Raw genomic sequence first — 10,513 nt, forward strand, 5'->3', positions numbered from 1 at the left:
AACGAATTCGAAACTTGTGTTAGGGAAAGCTTGTGAAAATGTGTACACAAGTCTATATGAAATTATTCCTTTTATAGAGGATGAAAAATCAGTAATCCACATGGTCACAACTCAGGAATGCATGTATGTCGAATCCGTCATGCATGTAACATGTACGGAACACGGAATATCATGTTGAAGCAATCTATTCAAATTACATATCTCTAGGGTAGAATTCGCTCCAAGAGGGTTTTTCTGGGATCAAAGTGTGATTCTTGAAACTGGTGATAGGAGAAGCAACGAAGACCAAGGATCTATTTCAAAGTGCATAAGTAACTGCTTGGTGGTTGAAACATCTGTCATGCGCATGTTCACAGCTCAGAAATGCATGTTTGAGGAATTCGTGATGCATGAAACATGTTCGGAATACGGAATGCCATGGTTATGTAAACAATGTAAATTACATGTGTATTGGTGAGAATTCGCTCAACGAGTGTTTTCTACTGCCAAATGTCCGATTTTAGAACCTGGTGATACACAAAAATTATGAAGTCAGAGTAAATATTTCAAAGTGTAATATATGCTTTCTTTGGTGGATGAAAGTTCACTAATCCACATGCTCACAACTCAGAAACGCATGTTTCTCGAATCCGTCATGCATGTAACATGTACAGAACCTGGAATGCCATGTTGATGGAATTCATGTAAATTAAATATCTATTAGGTTGAATACACTCCAGAAGTATTCTTCTGTGAAAAATGAACGAATTCGAAACTTGTGTTAGGGAAAGCTTGTGAAAATGTGTACACGAGTCTATATGAAATTATTCCTTTTATAGAGGATGAAAAATCAGTAATCCACATGGTCACAACTCAGGAATGCATGTTTGTCGAATCCGTCATGCATGAAACATGTACGGAACACGAAATATCATGTTGAAGGAATCTATTCAAATTACATATCTCTAGGGTAGAATTCGCTCCAAGAGGTTTTTCCTGTGATCAAAGTGTGATTCTTGAAACTGGTGATAGGAGAAGCAACGAAGTCCAAGGAACTATTTCAAAGTGCATAAGTAACTTGTTTGGTGGTTGAAACATCTGTCATGCGCATGTTCACAGCTCAGAAATGCATGTTTGAGGAATCCGTGATGCATGAAACATGTTCGGAATACGGAATGCCATGGTTATGTAAACAATGTAAATTACATGTGTATTGGTGAGAATTCGCTCAAAGAGTCTTTTCTACTGCAAATGTCCGATTTTAGAACCTGGTGATACAAAAAACTTATGAAGTCAGAGTAAATATTTCAAAGTGTAATATATGCCTTCTTTGGTGGATGAAAGTTCACTAATCCACATGCTCACAACTCAGAAACGCATGTTTCTCGAATCCGTCATGCATGTATCATGTACGGAACCCGGAATGCCATGTTGATGGAATTCATGTAAGTTATATATCTATTAGGTTGAATACACTCCAGAAGTATTCTTCTGTGAAAAATGAACGAATTCGAAACTTGTGTTAGGGAAAGCTTGTGAAAAAGTGTACACGAGTCTATATGAAATTATTCCTTTTATAGAGGATGAAAAATCAGTAATCCACATGCTCACAACTCAGGAATGCATGTTTGTCGAATCCGTAATGCATGTAACATGTACGGAACACGGAATATCATGTTGAAGGAATCTATTCAAATTACATATCTCTAGGGTAGAATTCGCTCCAAGAGGGTTTTTCTGGGATCAAAGTGTGATTCTTGAAACTGGTGATAGGAGAAGCAACGAAGTCCAAGGAACTATTTCAAAGTGCATAAGTAACTTGTTTGGTGGTTGAAACATCTGACATGCGCATGTTCACAGCTCAGAAATGCATGTTTGAGGAATCCGTGATGCATGAAACATGTTCGGAATACGGAATGCCATAGTTATGTAAACAATGTAAATTACATGTGTATAGGTGAGAATTCGCTCAAAGAGTGTTTTCCACTGCCAAATGTCCGATTTTAGAACCTGGTGATACAAAAAACTTATGAAGTCAGAGTAAATATTTCAAAGTGTAATATATGCCTTCTTTGGTGGATGAAAGTTCACTAATCCACATGCTCACAACTCAGAAACGCATGTTTCTCGAATCCGTCATGCATGTATCATGTACGGAACCCGGAATGCCATGTTGATGGAATTCATGTAAATTATATATCTATTAGGTTGAATACACTCCAGAAGTATTCTTCTGTGAAAAATGAACGAATTCGAAACTTGTGTTAGGGAAAGCTTGTGAAAATGTGTACACAAGTCTATATGAAATTATTCCTTTTATAGAGGATGAAAAATCAGTAATCCACATGGTCACAACTCAGGAATGCATGTATGTCGAATCCGTCATGCATGTAACATGTACGGAACACGGAATATCATGTTGAAGCAATCTATTCAAATTACATATCTCTAGGGTAGAATTCGCTCCAAGAGGGTTTTTCTGGGATCAAAGTGTGATTCTTGAAACTGGTGATAGGAGAAGCAACGAAGACCAAGGATCTATTTCAAAGTGCATAAGTAACTGCTTGGTGGTTGAAACATCTGTCATGCGCATGTTCACAGCTCAGAAATGCATGTTTGAGGAATTCGTGATGCATGAAACATGTTCGGAATACGGAATGCCATGGTTATGTAAACAATGTAAATTACATGTGTATTGGTGAGAATTCGCTCAACGAGTGTTTTCTACTGCCAAATGTCCGATTTTAGAACCTGGTGATACACAAAAATTATGAAGTCAGAGTAAATATTTCAAAGTGTAATATATGCTTTCTTTGGTGGATGAAAGTTCACTAATCCACATGCTCACAACTCAGAAACGCATGTTTCTCGAATCCGTCATGCATGTAACATGTACAGAACCTGGAATGCCATGTTGATGGAATTCATGTAAATTAAATATCTATTAGGTTGAATACACTCCAGAAGTATTCTTCTGTGAAAAATGAACGAATTCGAAACTTGTGTTAGGGAAAGCTTGTGAAAATGTGTACACGAGTCTATATGAAATTATTCCTTTTATAGAGGATGAAAAATCAGTAATCCACATGGTCACAACTCAGGAATGCATGTTTGTCGAATCCGTCATGCATGAAACATGTACGGAACACGAAATATCATGTTGAAGGAATCTATTCAAATTACATATCTCTAGGGTAGAATTCGCTCCAAGAGGTTTTTCCTGTGATCAAAGTGTGATTCTTGAAACTGGTGATAGGAGAAGCAACGAAGTCCAAGGAACTATTTCAAAGTGCATAAGTAACTTGTTTGGTGGTTGAAACATCTGTCATGCGCATGTTCACAGCTCAGAAATGCATGTTTGAGGAATCCGTGATGCATGAAACATGTTCGGAATACGGAATGCCATGGTTATGTAAACAATGTAAATTACATGTGTATTGGTGAGAATTCGCTCAAAGAGTGTTTTCTACTGCCAAATGTCCGATTTTAGAACCTGGTGATACACAAAAATTATGAAGTCAGAGTAAATATTTCAAAGTGTAATATATGCCTTCTTTGGTGGATGAAAGTTCACTAATCCACATGCTCACAACTCAGAAACGCATGTTTCTCGAATCCGTCATGCATGTAACATGTACGGAACCCGGAATGCCATGTTGATGGAATTCATGTAAATTATATATCTATTAGTTTGAATACACTCCAGAAGTATTCTTCTGTGAAAAATGAACGAATTCGAAACTTGTGTTAGGGAAAGCTTGTGAAAATGTGTACACGAGTCTATATGAAATTATTCCTTTTATAGAGGATGAAAAATCAGAAATCCACATGCTCACAACTCAGGAATGCATGTTTGTCGAATCCGTCATGCATGTAACATGTACGGAACACGGAATATCATGTTGAAGGAATCTATTCAAATTACATATCTCTAGGGTAGAATTCGCTCCAAGAGGGTTTTTCTGGGATCAAAGTGTGATTCTTGAAACTGGTGATAGTAGAAGCAACGAAGTCCAAGGAACTATTTCAAAGTGCATAAGTAACTTGTTTGGTGGTTGAAACATCTGTCACGCGCATGTTCACAGCTCAGAAATGCATCTTTGAGGAATCCGTGATGCATGAAACATGTTCGGAATACGGAATGCCATGGTTATGTAAACAATGTAAATTACATGTGTATTGGTGAGAATTCGCTCAACGAGTGTTTTCTACTGCCAAATGTCCGATTTTAGAACCTGGTGATACAAAAAACTTATGAAGTCAGAGTAAATATTTCAAAGTGTAATATATGCCTTCTTTGGTGGATGAAAGTTCACTAATCCACATGCTCACAACTCAGAAACGCATGTTTCTTGAATCCGTCATGCATGTATCATGTACGGAACCCGGAATGCCATGTTGATGGAATTCATGTAAATTATATATCTATTAGGTTGAATACACTCCAGAAGTATTCTTCTGTGAAAAATGAACGAATTCGAAACTTGTGTTAGGGAAAGCTTGTGAAAATGTGTACACGAGTCTATATGAAATTATTCCTTTTATAGAGGATGAAAAATCAGTAATCCACATGGTCACAACTCAGGAATGCATGTATGTCGAATCCGTCATGCATGTAACATGTACGGAACACGGAGTATCATGTTGAAGGAATCTATTCAAATTACATATCTCTAGGGTAGAATTCGCTCCAAGAGGGTTTTTCTGGGATCAAAGTGTGATTCTTGAAACTGGTGATAGGAGAAGCAACGAAGTCCAAGGAACTATTTCAAAGTGCACAATAACTTGTTTGGTGGTTGAAACATGTGTCATGCGCATGTTCACAGCTCAGAAATGCATGTTTGAGGAATCCGTGATGCATGAAACATGTTTGGAATACGGAATGCCATGGTTATGTAAACAATGTAAATTACATGTGTATTGGTGAGAATTCGCTCAAAGAGTGTTTTCTACTGCCAAATGTCCGATTTTAGAACCTGGTGATACAAAAAACTTATGAAGTCAGAGTAAATATTTCAAAGTGTAATATATGCCTTCTTTGGTGGATGAAAGTTCACTAATCCACATGCTCACAACTCAGAAACGCATGCTTCTCGAATCCGTCATGCATGTATCATGTACAGAACCCGGAATGCCATGTTGATGGAATTCATGTAAATTATATATCTATTAGGTTGAATACACTCCAGAAGTATTCTTCTGTGAAAAAAGCACAAATTCGAAACTTGTGTTAGGGAAAGCTTGTGAAAATGTGTACACGAGTCTATATGAAATTATTCCTTTTATAGAGGATGAAAAATCAGTAATCCACATGCTCACAACTCAGGAATGCATGTATGTCGAATCCGTCATGCATGTAACATGTACGGAACACGGAATATCATGTTGAAGGAATCTATTCAAATTACATATCTCTATGGTAGAATTCGCTCCAAGAGGGTTTTCCTGGGATCAAAGTGTGATTGTTGAAACTGGTGATAGGAAAAGCAACGAAGTCCAAGGAACTATTTCAAAGTGCATAAGTAACTGCTTGGTGGTTGAAACATCTGTCATGCGCATGTTCACAGCTCAGAAATGCATGTTTGAGGAATCCGTGATGCATGAAACATGTTCGGAATACGGAATGCCATGGTTATGTAAACAATGTAAATTACATGTGTATTGGTGAGAATTCGCTCAAAGAGTGTTTTCTACTGCCAAATGTCCGATTTTAGAACCTGGTGATACACAAAAATTATGAAGTCAGAGTAAATATTTCAAAGTGTAATATATGCCTTCTTTGGTGGATGAAAGTTCACTAATCCACATGCTCACAACTCAGAAACGCATGTTTCTCGAATCCGTCATGCATGTAACATGTACGGAACCCGGAATGCCATGTTGATGGAATTCATGTAAATTATATATCTATTAGTTTGAATACACTCCAGAAGTATTCTTCTGTGAAAAATGAACGAATTCGAAACTTGTGTTAGGGAAAGCTTGTGAAAATGTGTACACGAGTCTATATGAAATTATTCCTTTTATAGAGGATGAAAAATCAGAAATCCACATGCTCACAACTCAGGAATGCATGTTTGTCGAATCCGTCATGCATGTAACATGTACGGAACACGGAATATCATGTTGAAGGAATCTATTCAAATTACATATCTCTAGGGTAGAATTCGCTCCAAGAGGGTTTTTCTGGGATCAAAGTGTGATTCTTGAAACTGGTGATAGTAGAAGCAACGAAGTCCAAGGAACTATTTCAAAGTGCATAAGTAACTTGTTTGGTGGTTGAAACATCTGTCACGCGCATGTTCACAGCTCAGAAATGCATCTTTGAGGAATCCGTGATGCATGAAACATGTTCGGAATACGGAATGCCATGGTTATGTAAACAATGTAAATTACATGTGTATTGGTGAGAATTCGCTCAACGAGTGTTTTCTACTGCCAAATGTCCGATTTTAGAACCTGGTGATACAAAAAACTTATGAAGTCAGAGTAAATATTTCAAAGTGTAATATATGCCTTCTTTGGTGGATGAAAGTTCACTAATCCACATGCTCACAACTCAGAAACGCATGTTTCTTGAATCCGTCATGCATGTATCATGTACGGAACCCGGAATGCCATGTTGATGGAATTCATGTAAATTATATATCTATTAGGTTGAATACACTCCAGAAGTATTCTTCTGTGAAAAATGAACGAATTCGAAACTTGTGTTAGGGAAAGCTTGTGAAAATGTGTACACGAGTCTATATGAAATTATTCCTTTTATAGAGGATGAAAAATCAGTAATCCACATGGTCACAACTCAGGAATGCATGTATGTCGAATCCGTCATGCATGTAACATGTACGGAACACGGAGTATCATGTTGAAGGAATCTATTCAAATTACATATCTCTAGGGTAGAATTCGCTCCAAGAGGGTTTTTCTGGGATCAAAGTGTGATTCTTGAAACTGGTGATAGGAGAAGCAACGAAGTCCAAGGAACTATTTCAAAGTGCACAATAACTTGTTTGGTGGTTGAAACATGTGTCATGCGCATGTTCACAGCTCAGAAATGCATGTTTGAGGAATCCGTGATGCATGAAACATGTTTGGAATACGGAATGCCATGGTTATGTAAACAATGTAAATTACATGTGTATTGGTGAGAATTCGCTCAAAGAGTGTTTTCTACTGCCAAATGTCCGATTTTAGAACCTGGTGATACAAAAAACTTATGAAGTCAGAGTAAATATTTCAAAGTGTAATATATGCCTTCTTTGGTGGATGAAAGTTCACTAATCCACATGCTCACAACTCAGAAACGCATGCTTCTCGAATCCGTCATGCATGTATCATGTACAGAACCCGGAATGCCATGTTGATGGAATTCATGTAAATTATATATCTATTAGGTTGAATACACTCCAGAAGTATTCTTCTGTGAAAAAAGCACAAATTCGAAACTTGTGTTAGGGAAAGCTTGTGAAAATGTGTACACGAGTCTATATGAAATTATTCCTTTTATAGAGGATGAAAAATCAGTAATCCACATGCTCACAACTCAGGAATGCATGTATGTCGAATCCGTCATGCATGTAACATGTACGGAACACGGAATATCATGTTGAAGGAATCTATTCAAATTACATATCTCTATGGTAGAATTCGCTCCAAGAGGGTTTTCCTGGGATCAAAGTGTGATTGTTGAAACTGGTGATAGGAAAAGCAACGAAGTCCAAGGAACTATTTCAAAGTGCATAAGTAACTGCTTGGTGGTTGAAACATCTGTCATGCGCATGTTCACAGCTCAGAAATGCATGTTTGAGGAATCCGTGATGCATGAAACATGTTCGGAATACGGAATGCCATGGTTATGTAAACAATGTAAATTACATGTGTATTGGTGAGAATTCGCTCAAAGAGTGTTTTCTACTGCCAAATGTGCGATTTTAGAACCTGGTGATACACAAAAATTATGAAGTCAGAGTAAATATTTCAAAGTGTAATATATGCCTTCTTTGGTGGATGAAAGTTCACTAATCCACATGCTCACAACTCAGAAACGCATGTTTCTCGAATCCGTCATGCATGTATCATGTACGGAACCCGGAATGCCATGTTGATGGAATTCATGTAAATTAAATATCTATTAGGTTGAATACACTCCAGAAGTATTCTTCTGTGAAAAATGAACGAATTCGAAACTTGTGTTAGGGAAAGCTTGTGAAAATGTGTACACGAGTCTATATGAAATTATTCCTTTTATAGAGGATGAAAAATCAGTAATCCACATGCTCACAACTCAGGAATGCATGTATGTCGAATCTGTCATGCATGTAACATGTACGGAACACGGAATATCATGTTGAAGGAATCTATTCAAATTACATATCTCTAAGGTAGAATTCGCTCCAAGAGGGTTTTCCTGTGATCAAAGTGTGATTCTTGATACTGGTGATAGGAGAAGCAACGAAGTCCAAGGAAATATTTCAAAGTGCATAAGTAACTTGTTTGGTGGTTGAAACATCTGTCATGCACATGTTCACAGCTCAGAAATGCATGTTTGAGGAATCCGTGATGCATGAAACATGTTCGGAATACGGAATGCCATGGTTATGTAAACAATGTAAATTACATGTGTATTGGTGAGAATTCGCTCAAAGAGTCTTTTCTACTGCAAATGTCCGATTTTAGAACCTGGTGATACAAAAAACTTATGAAGTCAGAGTAAATATTTCAAAGTGTAATATATGCCTTCTTTGGTGGATGAAAGTTCACTAATCCACATGCTCACAACTCAGAAACGCATGTTTCTCGAATCCGTCATGCATGTATCATGTACGGAACCCGGAATGCCATGTTGATGGAATTCATGTAAGTTATATATCTATTAGGTTGAATACACTCCAGAAGTATTCTTCTGTGAAAAAAGCACAAATTCGAAACTTGTGTTAGGGAAAGCTTGTGAAAAAGTGTACACGAGTCTATATGAAATTATTCCTTTTATAGAGGATGAAAAATCAGTAATCCACATGCTCACAACTCAGGAATGCATGTTTGTCGAATCCGTCATGCATGTAACATGTACGGAACACGGAATATCATGTTGAAGGAATCTATTCAAATTACATATCTCTAGGGTAGAATTCGCTCCAAGAGGGTTTTTCTGGGATCAAAGTGTGATTCTTGAAACTGGTGATAGGAGAAGCAACGAAGTCCAAGGAACTATTTCAAAGTGCATAAGTAACTTGTTTGGTGGTTGAAACATCTGACATGCGCATGTTCACAGCTCAGAAATGCATGTTTGAGGAATCCGTGATGCATGAAACATGTTCGGAATACGGAATGCCATAGTTATGTAAACAATGTAAATTACATGTGTATTGGTGAGAATTCGCTCAAAGAGTGTTTTCCACTGCCAAATGTCCGATTTTAGAACCTGGTGATACAAAAAACTTATGAAGTCAGAGTAAATATTTCAAAGTGTAATATATGCCTTCTTTGGTGGATGAAAGTTCACTAATCCACATGCTCACAACTCAGAAACGCATGTTTCTCGAATCCGTCATGCATGTATCATGTACGGAACCCGGAATGCCATGTTGATGGAATTCATGTAAATTATATATCTATTAGGTTGAATACACTCCAGAAGTATTCTTCTGTGAAAAATGAACGAATTCGAAACTTGTGTTAGGGAAAGCTTGTGAAAATGTGTACACAAGTCTATATGAAATTATTCCTTTTATAGAGGATGAAAAATCAGTAATCCACATGGTCACAACTCAGGAATGCATGTATGTCGAATCCGTCATGCATGTAACATGTACGGAACACGGAATATCATGTTGAAGCAATCTATTCAAATTACATATCTCTAGGGTAGAATTCGCTCCAAGAGGGTTTTTCTGGGATCAAAGTGTGATTCTTGAAACTGGTGATAGGAGAAGCAACGAAGACCAAGGATCTATTTCAAAGTGCATAAGTAACTGCTTGGTGGTTGAAACATCTGTCATGCGCATGTTCACAGCTCAGAAATGCATGTTTGAGGAATTCGTGATGCATGAAACATGTTCGGAATACGGAATGCCATGGTTATGTAAACAATGTAAATTACATGTGTATTGGGGAGAATTCGCTAAAAGAGTGTTTTCTACTGCCAAATGTGCGATTTTAGAACCTGGTGATACACAAAAATTATGAAGTCAGAGTAAATATTTCAAAGTTTAATATATGCCTTCTTTGGTGGATGAAAGTTCACTAATCCACATGCTCACAACTCAGAAACGCATGTTTCTCGAATCCGTCATGCATGTATCATGTACGGAACCCGGAATGCCATGTTGATGGAATTCATGTAAATTATATATCTATTAGGTTGAATACACTCCAGAAGTATTCTTCTGTGAAAAATGAACGAATTCGAAACTTGTGTTAGGGAAAGCTTGTGAAAATGTGTACACGAGTCTATATGAAATTATTCCTTTTATAGAGGATGAAAAATCAGAAATCCACATGCTCACAACTCAGGAATGCATGTTTGTCGAAT

Source organism: Vicugna pacos, unplaced genomic scaffold, assembly GCF_048564905.1.
Source record: "Vicugna pacos unplaced genomic scaffold, VicPac4 scaffold_20, whole genome shotgun sequence".
Taxonomy (NCBI): Eukaryota; Metazoa; Chordata; class Mammalia; order Artiodactyla; family Camelidae; genus Vicugna; species Vicugna pacos.